General features: G+C 43.1%; 1 protein-coding gene across 1 annotated transcript in view; it reads right to left on the bottom strand.

The window, feature by feature from the left end:
* TET2 (tet methylcytosine dioxygenase 2) overlaps nt 1-11,798 on the bottom strand; it is a 91,534-nt gene extending 79,736 nt beyond the window's left edge. The window contains exon 1 of the mRNA XM_054030637.1: nt 11,532-11,798. The gene's annotated coding sequence lies outside the window, so the exon portion shown is untranslated. The remainder of the gene's footprint in view (nt 1-11,531) is intronic.
* Between the last annotated feature and the right edge of the window lie 2,615 nt (nt 11,799-14,413).

Here is a 14,413-nt window from a genome sequence, read left to right as displayed (position 1 = left end):
CTGAAGAAACAGGATCCATTTTTATTTTGCTTTAGAATACATTTCAAGATTAATTATAATATACCATAATTCCTGGTACAGCCTCGCATAAATGCACTGCAAACTGAAGTTTACAGATTAGATTAGCCAAGATTTCACAGAGCAGGGATATTCCCAAATAAAAACTAAAGAAAGAGCCAAGTATCAATGTGAAAGATCAGTGGAATGAAGAGAGAGAGAAAAATTTACCCTGTTTGATTCAGGTTTCAGAAATAACAGATGACATTTAAAGGCCATTAGTGCTTTTAGGATTATGTTACAGAACCCTCCTCTCACTCCTAACCAGATCTGTGTGTACACTACCTCCTGCAACAGGGAACATTTTTGACAACAAATGGAACTTGCTCTTTTGATGAGCTCAGCTGCTATGTATGACATTTGTGTGAGGGTTCATGAGCTCCACTTGGCCTTAAAATTGATAAGCCAAGTCATAATGTCATTCACATGGTAGCTTTGAGCAAATTCATGGGAACAGTTTGCAGACTGTGGGAGAGCTCATCTTGATGGGAGGATTTAGGGCATTAAAGGTTAATGGGAATTATCGGAGTACCTTGCTCACTGAGCTGACACTATACACCCCTCTCCCATACACTGCAATTAGCTGACACAACATGCTATTTTAAACTCCAATTAGCTCATTGAGAGAGCTTTTTTTTTTTGTTAGAGGTGTGCAGAAGAACTGGCATTGGCAGTGAAATTGTGATAGTTTCCTTTCCTCTCCCTCCCCCCTTCCATTATCCCCATTTCACCTGAAGGGGTTGTTTTAGCTATTTTGCCATCAAATTAATAGTCATCAGCGACCCCTCCTCCAAATGAAAAATGATATTTAAATACAACTTGCATAATTTTGTTTGAGTGGTGCTAGCTTAAAACCACAGAACTTGTTCACCAAAGGAGGTTGTACTCGTTCATGGACAGAAAACACTAACAAAAATTTGCCTTGGAAATAAGTGAAAAGCCATTTGTTTCTGCTTCTAGTTTCCATTTCCTAACATTGCTACTTCTGTTATCTCAGTAAGAGCAGCCAGTTATCTGTTAAAGTCTGCTTGGACAGGAAAGAGGGTTAAGGCACTGGGACTCAGGGTTCTGTTCCATCTCTGCCACAAACTTCCTGTGTGTACTTGGGTAAGCCATTTAGAGTTTGATCCAAAGATTACTGAAGTGAATGGAAAGACTCTCGCTGGCTTCAATGTCGCTTTGCATCAGTGCCTTAACATATCTGTACCTTGGGTCCCAACCATTGCCTATTAATTGTATCCCTTCCTCCCACTTTTTGTCTGTCTTGTCTATTCATAATGTTAACATTTTAAGACAGAAACTTTCTTTTGTGATGTTGGTTGGGATTTCTAGGCCTCTTGTATTACAAACATCAAGTAATTTTACTTTGTTTTGAAAATTATTCAAGAAAGGGATTGTCTGAGTCTCCCTCTGTAGCAATGCTTCTGTTGTTGAGTTCTGAAAGCAATCTACTACTACTCTTATCATTTTTCACTGTCACCGTCTTACTTTTTGACAATCTACTTTGCCGCATTAGGTGGTGCAGGGACTGCCTTATTTTATGTTTGGAAGGCTCTGGGCACAAGGGGACCCTGGTCCTTGATCGGAGCCCAAGGTGCTACTAGAATACAAATAATAAATAGTCAATCACTATCCATTCTGCTTATATTTAAGAACATCAGGACTGCCACTACCAAATTAGGCCAGTGATCCATCTACTCCAATATCTGGTGTCTGACCCTTTAGTATTCTATACCAGATGCTCCAGAGGAAGATTTAAAAATCAGAGAAACAATTGCAGTAGGTAGTTATATACCAACCTGTCCACAGGGAAAGTTTCTTCCCAATCCCCATTAGTTACAGGGTTTATTTTTAAAGGGAAATCATTAACTTGAAATCTAGTAAAATTTTTAAAAGTATTACAAGTAGTTTCAGCTACTGCACCTGCCCCGGAGTCCTTCTGCCCATTTTCATGGTTTAACAGCTGCATTTCCCCCCTTTTTTAACCAAAAACAAAATAACATATTTTCCTCCCACCCCTGCCCCCATTGCCGAAGAATATAAGAAGCTGACTAAATAATGCCTGAATTCTCCAATCTGCTCTGTGCACACAGGCCCTTTTGTCCCTGTGGAGCCCCTCTGAAGCCAATGGGGTTCTATGTAAGCAGCATGGTTTGCTAGCACAGAGTAATCTGCAGGATCACAGCCTGACTATACACAGGAGACAGCAGAACTGCCACAGAGTGCTGTCAAATACAAAAATACGGTTAAGTTGAAGGTGTCCCTTCCCATTATCTGGACATCATTAGGTGCTGTTGATGATTTGCTCTTCTTTCCTCATTCCCTCCCCCTCTCCAAAAATCTTCCTTACTATGACCAAGGTGATATACAAATAAAAAGGGTACAATTTTTTTTTTTTTAACTTTTTACCTTTTCAGGATGTATGGTGGCCTGCAAAGGGTTTTATTTTGTTCACTCTCACTGATATTCCTAAAGAGGAGCAAAGCAAGTCTGATCTTTCCTATTTTTCGTGGTTGACCTCCTGGATGTCTCTGAGGAAATGCAGTCCGTGCTCACACACATCAATATAATGGGCAGAGTGCTGACCATTTAACAAAGACTTCCTTTCCCCAAAATGTCTTAGTCATACAAGTTAAATAGGTGTTAAAAAACAGCCTAATTTATAATCCCTTTCCCTCTCAATTACTCAGCTTTCACTTTTTTGACTTTCATGATGTTGTCATTTCAATAACTCCTTTAGCTTTCTTGACAGACAAGATCTGAATTTCTGATGTTTTTAAAAATAGCAAGAAAAAACACAACAAAAACTTAGTTAATTTAAAGAAACATTTTTCAGGCCTTCTTTAATATACTAATTAGGACCAAGGGAAAGGCAAAGTCCAATTTATTTTAATCTTTTGCAGGTTCCCTTTCAAGAGTGGAAGTGCATTTGCTCTAAATTCTGCATGTATTTTAAAACTTACAGGCTGTCATGATTCTGTGACTTTTTTTTTTTTTTTTGGGTGGCGGGGGGTGGAGGGGAGAGAGCAACTTCTGGTTTTAGTGCAATAACAGAACATTTTCCTCACAGTAGTCGTTGCCACACAAAGGGAAGTAAAGCAATTTTTACACAAGAAGAAATATGCAGTCATTCTTTTCTTTTTGCTTACATAACAGCTGAAAGAGCTGTGTGTACTCTAGCATGTATAAAAATGGTATAAACTTCAAAGTATGAGACTTCAAACAAAAATGAAAGGGTACTGAAAGAACACACAGATTAAACAAAGATTAAAAAAAGAAGTAGCAGGAGCAAGAAAGACGGGTGTGATCCAGGAGTAGTTGCTACCTCTAATGCTAACTAGGGAAAGAACGCCAGTAATAATGGAACTGGATTAGGCCTTAAAGTCAAGGGCAATGCCCTCTAATATCAAGATCAGGCCCAGTATTAACATTGTGTACTCTTTTTTGACTCTCTCTGCACCGGTGGCCCAAGAGGAGGAATAAAAAGGCAATGCAAGCTCAGAAGAGCCATTTTCTAACATCTGCTCTCCTCCATTACCTTTACTCCTGTCTTCCTTACTTTTCTACTAAGCTGCTGCGAAACTAATCTTGGCTCAAGAAAAACTCCAAAAAGAAAACAAGACAAGCCCCTCTTCACTCATTGTGAAGAGTTTGAATGAAATAGAACCAGAAGTTGGATGTTATACAGACAACTGCGCCAAGGAAATGAAGTGATAGATCAAAAAGAACCCATCAGTATGTAATGGTAAAGCACAACCACTGTAATTAAATTAATGCAAGATGGAAGCAACATGAAACAAATAAGGACATGTCACTAAATAGCAGCAGAAATGCATATAACACGGCACATGGATTATTATACACAGTCTGTTTTATGACAGCAATACCCAGACTCATCTGGATGAAATCAAAATATGCAGAAGGATTCTGCTGTAGGTTCAAGCATCAATTGCTTTCCTGTCCACAAGAAAATAACCACGTACCCTGGATTCATTTCCCAAAGCATGCGATATGCATTGCCGCTCCCCGAGTACATGCCTGTGGAAAGTGGTTGTAAAGGCTTTAGAATTTTATCAGACAGCAAAGACTAAAACCCTGCTTTAAGCTAAAGCTAATATTTTCAGGATGAATAATACATTAGGAACCTCAGCCAAAAAGGTCTAACAATATGCATGGTGTAGCCAAAATGCCTCTCTACTCTTCCTTATATCATAACCTGTTTGACAACTTTTTGTCAAATTCACAATGAAGTATGAACTAAATTGTCAGTTGGGGTACTTACAACAGATTTATTTTCATCTGCTCTTCCGGTAACCAGCCTGGCAAATCAACAAAATGATTACCACCTCCTTTGAAACAGATTGGCATTGTTCTTTTGTTGAACAAATAGGGAGATGTCTACAGAGCTTCTTATGCTTTATTGAGAACTGAAACTTGACTTACAGTGGTATTCGCTTTCGCAACAATAACGCCTCTGTGTGTGTCAACATGTCTCATTAAGTAATAACTCTGTCCAAAAAAATTGATTTTATTTATAAAGTTGCTATGATTGAGGATTTCATTTTTGTTCAGTAAAGATGGGATCGTTACGGTATTGAAGCGATGAGTAATTTCAAATTAAGGAAGAAAATATAATTTACTGTGGGATCCTTGTATTGTTAAAAGCAGCTTGTGGTGAAAGCTTTTGGTGATGCAATCTTCAAAGAAGAGGAAAGAAAAAAGTAGCCTCATATCAAACACCTTTACAACATTTATTTAACCCCTCGTGAATCTAAGTATCAGTCAACCCCAAGCAAGTGTGCTTGCAGAGCATGAATGCAATCAGGACAAGGGGGGAAAAAAGCATTATTTGACAAAGTCGCTAACGTAACAAAAAATGCAAAAAGTTCAGCCAAAACTAACCTATTGCATTCCCCCTCTGCCCCCGCAGATCCCAAAATTCACAATCATTGTTTCCCTATGAGAAGCAAGGACGTTCCCTCCGATCTGCACTCACTAACTATGCCAGGGCAGTTACTAGGAATTCTGGGATAGTGTTTGTAAACACTAAAACCATGTGCACACAATCACATGGAGAGCCATCATCCTGACCTTAAACATGTACTCACCTGGTAAACCGTGGCATCAGTGTTATTGCATTGAAGCCAAATCAGTATCCATTATTCTACTTATAGTGTCTCATGCCAAAACATTTGGAAGACAGACAGAACTCGAGTGCTTAAGCGTTATAAGGGGACAAGTCATTTTAATCTTAAGAACCAAAATGTAATAGTAAGTATAATGTGTTTCATGTGCACAGTAAAGAATACATAGGCAATATTGAGGTAATTATCCTTTTCTTACATGCCAATGAAAAATTCATGTTTAAACTTGAAGAGTCCTCTAGGATGTTTCTCTGGTGAAGCACAAATTTTCAAGGTCTCATGCTGGTTTCTAAAATGATGCAAGCTTAGTAGTGGTATTGTACAAGAAAGATACTTTTTCTTACAATTAGATTACATCAACTTAGTTATTTTAAAAACTTTAAGATGGCTGACCTGTATATGTGGAAAAACTGTCTTGTTGAGCTCCTTATTAAAGTCCACTTTGTAAAGTTATCTAACGCACTCACCTCCTCACTTCTTTTTTTACCTCACACAAGAAGACCACAGAACACTCGTCCCATGCGCAGTAGACTTTTTGTAAACTCAGCCTCCCTAGCTCACTATTTTAGCTAGGCACTTCTGAGGCACCCACCCAAAACCGAAGTGCCCTAATGTGCAAAATAGGCTTTTGATACTGGAAAATCTTTCTGGATTTTTACTAAGTGGAGGTGTAAGACACTGCAGTGGCGAACTGAGAAAGCATTAATTTATATCTCATTATGGACATTTTACTCATTTCTTTGCTCTTGAACAAAGTCTATGAAGTAAGTACACCTTCCATGCATTACATTTCTATGGTATCAGTACATGGAGGTGCCCTCTTAAAGCACACACTAATACACTTCTGAAAATGTTGAAATACCATTTAAGGTGCTTAATTTTAGTTTCCTGCTAAACCTGAGCATATGACAGGCCTGTTTCATTTCCATTGCCCCATGTGCAAAGGAAATGAAATGATTTTTCTTTATATATAAGATCAAGCTGAAGGCCCAATTCTGCAAACCATTACTTGTGTCTGGACTTTGCTGGGATTTCTTGCACGAGTAGTACAGAAGGCCTTGCCATGGTGGCCATTCCACACACTGCTACAACATAGCATCTGAATTTTTAACTCCAAATTCACATCCCCGCAGAACACTTTTTTCAAGAAGGCCCTGAAGTCTGTTTGGATTGATACGTTTTTGGAAAATGCATGGAAAGAAGTATGTGCCAGACTTTGAAAGGAACAAATCTAGATGTTGCCTCAGAACACCCAAGTCTGTGTTAAAGAACTGTATGTTAAAGGGAGCTGTAAAGCATCACACTTAAGTCCATTTTAAAGGTTTAAAGTTTAAAATTCTTCATTATGAGTGATTGGTTAGGCTTTCTTCCTCTTTTAAATCAGTGCAGTTTTTTAAAATGTGAGCCAAACTAAGTATCTCTTCTCTTCCACCTTAAAAACTGAGTTCAGGTCATTTGGAAGGTCTTGAAAGAAATCAAAACTTTAAGAAACTTTTTTTTCCTCTGCCCTCCTTCACTTGCCTATCCTCACACCACAAGACCCATGTCCAATCTTTTGAAACTGAACAATCCTTTATTTCTAGTCAGCAGGTCATTGATTACCCTTGGGATTAGCCCAGTTGATATTTCAAGTTCATATTCTCCTTACTTGACCTCAGATATCTGTATGCATTGAGCAATTCCCTCGGACTATGGTACACCTCTACCCCGATATAAAGCGACCCGATATAACACGAATTCTGATATAACACAATAAAGCAGTGCTCCAGGGGGGCAGGGCTGCGCACTCCAGCGGATCGAAGCAAGTTCGATATAACGCGGTTTCACCTATAACACGGTAAGATTTTTTTGGCTCCCAAGGACAGCATTATATTGAGGTAGAGGTATAATTGACTCAACACGGTCATCTTTCTGATATCCAAACTCTTACCCCATCTCCACCCACATGGGCCACTGAGAAGACCATTACTTGTGGTACGTTCTAGTTCTTTGTGTCTGCAGTATACTAGGTAAGTTAAATATGCACTCACTGAATCTGAAAAACATACTAAAATCAAGCAGTGATAGTTTGTCCAGTTCTCACCAAACTCATTCAGTGTATAAAAGGACATTTCTTCCAGAAACAAGTTAAATGGATAGGTGGGTGTTTGCTGTAACGTGCTGTACAGGATCAGAATGATGCTGAAAATGATTGATGCACATAATTCCCATTTGGCTTCCAGCCATGATGCAGTCATATGCTTTATCTCTGGTTCACTATAGTCTTTTATTTCCCCTCCCCTTTTGAATCATAGTACATCCCATTCCATTTCAGAATCAGCGGATCAAACACACAGCCTTTCTAAATGATGTCACAACACTGATTGCTGGCAGAGTGCCTTAACAACAAATTGGAGAGCTGGACTACGTAAATACTGTATATTATTTGGCGAAATCACTTGTGGTTGTGTTCTGCAGCAGTTTCCAAGATAACCACCAACTTTACTTAAAACTTGGCAACTTTATTCAACCACTTTAGGGTTCCAATTGTAAAGCTGGCTTGCAAGAAGTTTCGGTGCTGTTGGCTTTGCTGCTACTACCACACTTAATGCTACTGTGTGGCAGTCAAATGATAGCGGAAGAGGGTTAGTTTGATAAGCCAGAATTTGAGCTCATCCAAAGTTTCAGCTTGAAAAATACATGCTTTAATAAGAGATCCTCTTTGCTTTTGTAAAAACAAAAAAATATACCACTTAGCCTTTAACTGAACAAATTATTTAAAGTGACTATTTAGGCACTCTATTAGAAAACGACTCTGCTGCTATTTAAACAAAAATAATTTAGAAGAAATCAAACATGAAACATTCCCCATAGCTCCCAGAACATTTTGGTAACATTAGCACTACCAGTAAACATCCACTGAAAATCTGAGCACATTTATTTTGAAACCTGTTTTGTTTTTAGGGCCATTTAGATGTCACTAGTATTTGTAAATGATCAGGTAGGGGGATAAGTCCCAGGAGCTGTAGTACGTCTTATGGCAACTGCTCAGAGTAAGGGAAAATGGCCCCTTCTAGTTGTGGCAGCTGAAAATTCCAGTTCTGTGGGTAGGAGAGTAATTCTGAAAGTGCCCAGAGTCGTCACACTGAAACCAGACATTTATGGCCATCTATTTCTGTTACCTAATGTAGTACCAGTGACAACGAGAGATCTTGGAAATCTGTCTGTCATAACAATGCCTCGGAAGGCACACGTTCCTTGTTCTTTAAACAATGTTGACATGCCAAAGTCTAGGACCATGCGCACTATATCAAAACAATACCAGTTCCCCTGGCTCTTGGCCAGGAACCAATACAATGCCAAAGTCCTAGTTCAAAAGTCTTACTATTAACAACAATTTGGCAGATTTATGAATCCAAGTAACGAAAATGCCTCCCTTCCCTTCCACCCCTTCTTGCCAATATTTATTAATGATTAGTTCAGTATGTGAAAGGTTCTAAAAGGGGTAACACACACAACTAATCTCAGAGGTCCTTGGAACCACTGAGATAATTCTGAGGAACTCCCCTCCAAACAAAATTGTTTTCCACTGAAAGATTGTTCACATGCAATGAAGAACAAGAAAATAAAGAACTAATTCAACGAACTAATCACTAAATTTCCCCCAGCCCAGCTGCTGGATTTAAAGTTTTGCATGGACTTCTCTGACAGGGTTTCTTTGGTACTACATTATATTTCCTGAGCAACTAAGGAAGAGAGTCAATGTATTGCCCATTGGAGAACTATTTGGCTCCAAATTGTTACCTTTTACTTGTTCTACAGGAAAGTAACAGTGCTAACAACAGCATAAACTATATGATACACTTAATAGTACCTGTATGTAGCTGCTGCATGTTATTATAATGGACTACACAAAATAACGGGAAAAGCTTTATTTGCTTGACGGAGTAGGAATATATCCAACTGTCAACTCAGATTTATCAAGACTCTCTGGGCTATTAATGTTTAATTTTGCGCAATCATTTGAAAATTAGATAACTTTAGTAACACAGAAGTGAAGGGAAATAATCCACAATGGTAAAAAGCTTTCAAGAAGAGAAGAGAGCACATTAAAATATTACAGGTCTGAGAAATGAAGAGCTGAAAGGAAGTGTTTCTTTATGACATTAGATGGGTTATACGTGCAACATGATTTACAAATAGTAATGTATAAACAACAAAATGGGTTGCCACTTCTGTTTATTTATTGGGTGATATGTGTTATTTAAGATGGAGAAATACAATGATGGTTTTATTTTTTTAATGGGTAAGTAGCCATAAGGACTGGCCAATGAACTGTGCTTATCTTCTGGAGACATGAGTAAAGTGTCCCTTTAATCTGCAAAAACAGCTCATGTGATGGACATTCACTGTTTAAAGAAAATTTGCCTAACTCCTCAAAGATAAGTAGAAGAATGATTTACAAGTGAAATGTTCAACAAATAGTTTTTGGGGTGTAATTTAAAAGGGTTGTGTATGCTTTGTGGTGTGGGTTTCTTCACCTTTTGATCATCCACATCACCTTCTAACTGAAACTTATTCATGACTCTTGACTGTTAACACCTCTCCATTGAATTTCTTTTACAAACATGCCCTATTTTGCAATTCACAGCCTCCAATACAAGTGTCATCATGGAATACACATGCAAATACACAAATGAATATACATGTTATCCCTTCCACTGCAGTAAGTCAACCTGCCATTATAATGCAAATATAATGGCCTCATTAGCCAGTAAACAACACCCACTCACCTGCTTTTACTGAGGCTAATGATTCCTCATCTCTGAAATTCCTACATTTCTGGTTTTAAGAAAAATTATACAACCACACTGCTATTCACTGTTCCTTTTCTCAGTTGCTTATCATGTAGTTCTATCACAGTGTTCATTTGCATACTCTCCATCATGGAAAATAATCTCATAATGAGACCTTTGGTTGAAACATTTCAGTGGAAGCCTACTATACCACATCACTTTTCTCCCCCACTTCACACTTTGAAAAGGAAAACTGCTAAGCAGAACAAGGACTAGCTGAATTTCCAAGAATCAAAGAGCAAGCAAAAAAGCCTCCTTTTTACCAAGGGTATGAAAATGACTGCAAAGGCTGGAGGAATGGTTTAATGCTAATAAAAACACAATATCAGGATCTAGTGATGTCAGGTCTGAAAATCATATGTTTTGGATTTTCCCCCCATCAGACTGTAGGTACGTGCCTTACCTGGCTAACGGCATTTTTAAACTAATGTGCATTATAAAGCATTTTTTTTAGTCACATTGTGTAAGTCGCCTAGATCACAAGATTTAACAAGGATGACAAAGATCATCAAGAAAAAGTAAGGCCTTGCTACAAATCTCTTCTCCATTTCTCTCTTTCTCCCCCTAGGATTGGGGTTTTTTTTCCTTCAGTGCCCCTGACCTTGTAGTCCTTAAACTCCACAATCCTTCCCCCCTCTTCTCCCCCTCTGACTGCGCTTGCCTTTGTGTCTGTCTGTCATTCACCAGCAAACCCAATGAAAGCTGATTCATGAGAAGCACAAAGCCAGAAAACAGACTTTCCACGTACAAATTCTCTCACAGATATTCCCCCAAACTAGCCCGAACGCCCAGGCTGTAGGCACCGGATCTATCTTTATCAGAAAGGAAGAGTTTTCTTTTTGTCCAAAGAAACTATTCCTCTCCTGCTCCCCCGTTCTCCCCCATAGCACCAGACACCCCTTTTGCATTAAATAAAACAACAATACATGAAAGCTAGATGCAGACAATCCCACCAGCTATCACATTCAATCAGAAAAATCCTCCTGAAGTGGAAAAAGAAAACAGGAATCCACCGCAGTTTTAAAACACCTCCCGGGGCTCTTTAAAGAACACAATAAAATGCAGTGACAGACTCGGCGCAGGAAAAGAAGGAAACCCACTGAAAGGGAGGAAAGTGGGGCAACAACTGATCATAAGAATCATGAAGTCTTTAAAAAAAAAAAAAAAAAAAGACACGCTGAACACACGTCCCTGCATTACAAAACGAAATAAATACACCAGCCAGTCCGAGGTGCTGAGAGGAGCTGAAAAGCAAAGTTTGGGGTGAGAGCAGCAGCCCAACCCAGCGGAGGAAAGCTACCAGCTCACTAGTTTTTAAACATTTTTAAAACTATATTTGTCAGCCATGTTGGAGAAGCTTCAGAAAAATTTCCTTCCCCTCTTTCTACTTGTAGATCAGGCAGCGGAGCCCGGCATCCCAGCCCCCAGCAGCACGCTAGCCAAGCCCCGCTGAAGGAAAGGGAGAGTTTCGTGGCATTAAGAGAACCGCTCTGACCTCTTTATGTCCCTCAGCCTTGCAGCAATCCAGCAAATGCAGCCTGCTCCCCTTGCTAACAAATCCTAAAGGGCAGCCATCTTGCTTCCTTCTGCTCCTTTACGAAAGCAACCCGAGCCTCCACATCAATATTCATAAGGCCCCTTTGACGTCTGTTCTCATCACTTGGTGAAGCCCCAGTGTTGCTGTTCCCCGGCTCCCGGCAGCGGGCGTGACTCGCATGTGAACTGGCTCCGCCGCGCCGTGGGTGCTGCTGCGGCACCACACCTCCTGGCTCGCTCGGGCGCTAGCAATCCCTCCCGAGGCTTCCCACACAAAGCCTGGCAATGTTTTGGGGGCTGTACAATGGACGAGCAGGACAGGACAGGGCTGCCCTAAAGCTATGGAGTGGAGTCCGAAAAGAGAAGGGCCTGGATGGTTCGCTCTCTCTCTGTGTGTGTGTGCTTCTTTTTGTTGTTGATTCCCCTGTTCATTGACAGCCCCTTTCCAACCCAGTGCAGCCAGAGGAGCTGGCACCCCTGCCCTGTGCTAGGGATCGCGCCCCTCCCCACGCCTTATTTGGCACCCCTATGATGCCCCCACCCCCGTTGGCACCCTGCTCCCCTGCCTGCAGCCTACGGGGGAGGAGTGGTTATCTGCTCCCCCATCTCTGATGTTAGCTCCTGCTCCTGTCCCTTCTCCTTGGATGACAGGGGAGAGTGCAGGAGGTGCCCCCCTCCAATTGATGCCGTGCCCTCCCCAGCTTACTCCCCCATCCATCCGTGCGGCTACCACTTTGACTGCTGCTGCTGGGTCCATTGCCAGCGCCCCCACTGGGACACCAGCAGCAGCGGTCACGAGTAGGGACTCCGCTGCTGCCACGGCTTCCACCTCTACCACACTCAAGGGAGCTCCTCAGCCAGAAGAAAGGGCCAGGGGAAGAAGACGGGCAAGAGCTCCGCCTGGAAGGCAAAGCCCCCCGTAGCGGGGATCGCTCCCCCCGCAGCGGCCCCGCTTTTGGCCACGGCTTCCTTTCCCTCGGCTATTCCCTCCATCAGCTCTGGGGGCACCTATCCTCCAGCCCCCAGAGCGTACGCCCAGGTGGCCACAGTCCTTCTGCCCACCGCCCTGTCATCTGCCTCTGCCCTAGTTCCATCTCTGGTGGCCGGGGCCCTTTTCCCACCCTGACCAGGAAGCATGGCGTCCATTGCCTCCTGGTGTCCGCCTTGTCCCACAGGGAGACATACATGGGGGCATTGGCATGGGTGGTGGGGCCCACAGCCATTGTGGCAACCTCCAAGATGTACAGGAAGGTTGTCTTCTTCCTGGCATTGGAAGCCGCTGCCCAGGAGGCGGAGAAGAAGGGCCTTGCGGTGGGGGCATCTATGTTCCCCTTGAACCCCTGGAAGACCTGGGTGTATGGGTGATTTTCACCTCTGTCCCACCCTTCCTCCACAGTGCTGCCATGTTGCCCTTCCTCTCTACCTTGGGGAAGCCTTAATCTGTCATCAGCCCTCTCCCGTTGGGCTGCAAGGACCCCACCCTCCGCCACATTCTCTCGTTCCACCGGCAGGTGCAAATCCAGCTGCCACCAGTGGTGTGTGATGGAAAGGAACTTGAGGGATCCTTCCTGGTGCCATCAGGGGGCCCAGTACCTGGTACGTTATTCCTCAGTGGGTCCGAGGTTTCCTCTGCCAGGCAATGGGGCACATCTGGAACCCAGCATGGAGGGGCTCCGGGGATCCCCGAGATCTGGGAGGGTGCCGGCCCCAATACCACTGGCAACTCTGACTCCCTGGTCTCCGTATCCACGCCTCCTTCTCCTTTGCTCATTGTCGCTTCCGCTCAGGCCCCGGGGGTAGCCCCCCCCATTGCATCCAGATGAGCAGGCGGGCCCCACCACCGCTGTGCATAGTCCGGTAGGGCCTGCAGAGGAGAGGGCAGCAGAGCTGTCACCGGGAGAGGGCACGCCCCAGGGGAAGATTCCCCTTTCCCCTGTTTTCCTGCCCTTGCCTCCCAGACCCCCCCCAAACCATCAGCCTTGTCCCCTGGACCCACCCACGCTGGTCAAACCTCCACCACCATCTTGGGGAGTGGGGTGCCTGTCCAAGGGAAGTGCAACAAGTGGAAAGCGTGGGCTCAGCACCTCCCACTTGGCATGGAAGGAGACAGTGTTTTCCCCAGGAATTGATATGGGGGGGGTGTTCAAGTTTATGGCGGGGGTCAGGACCAATGAGGGGTGAGACCGTGAGGGTGATGGTGGACTGTATGGCACATAGTAAAAACTGAAAAATGTTTCATGACCATTTTATTAGATTTTAAAATCACACAAATCAAAGTTGGCTACTCGAGCCTTCTATGAAGCACTACATCTATATTCTTTTGTTCAATCCTGTATCTGTCTCCTTCGGGAGATGGATTGTGTCTCCCGCTTCCTCTATGCCCTGGAGAAAAAGAGGGGGGCTAAGAAGCACGTCACAGCCTTTTGGCAGAGGACTGCACCCCTCTCACGGATCTGGTGGAGATGCATGGGAGAGCCAGGGCCTTCTACACCAGCCTTTTCTCCCTGGATCCGACTGACGCTGATGCCTGCAGGGTGGTCTGGCATGGATTCCGAATGGTCAGCGTGGGCAACCAGGACCAGCTTGGCTGGAGCTACCTCTCACTCTGGTCAAGTTCTCAGAAGCCTTCTGTCTCATGCCCACTAACATGGGTGGCACATCGCATAGGCTGGGGAAGTCTGTGCCTCCCCAAACAGCCTGGCATGGCCCCACCCACGCTCCTCCCTGAAGCCCTGCTTGCCTTTCCCCCTTGGCCCCTCTTCAGGGAAGCAGCATGCTAGGGCTGGGGCTAGGGCTAGGATGGCCGGGTCTTGGGGTGGCTGGGGCCGCCCAGCTCTGAGG

The sequence above is a fragment of the Malaclemys terrapin genome, chromosome 5 (genome assembly GCF_027887155.1).
Source record: "Malaclemys terrapin pileata isolate rMalTer1 chromosome 5, rMalTer1.hap1, whole genome shotgun sequence".
NCBI classification, from domain to species: Eukaryota; Metazoa; Chordata; order Testudines; family Emydidae; genus Malaclemys; species Malaclemys terrapin.
The sequence above is the reverse complement of the archived record's forward strand: the minus strand, read 5'-3'. Positions and strand labels throughout refer to the sequence as shown.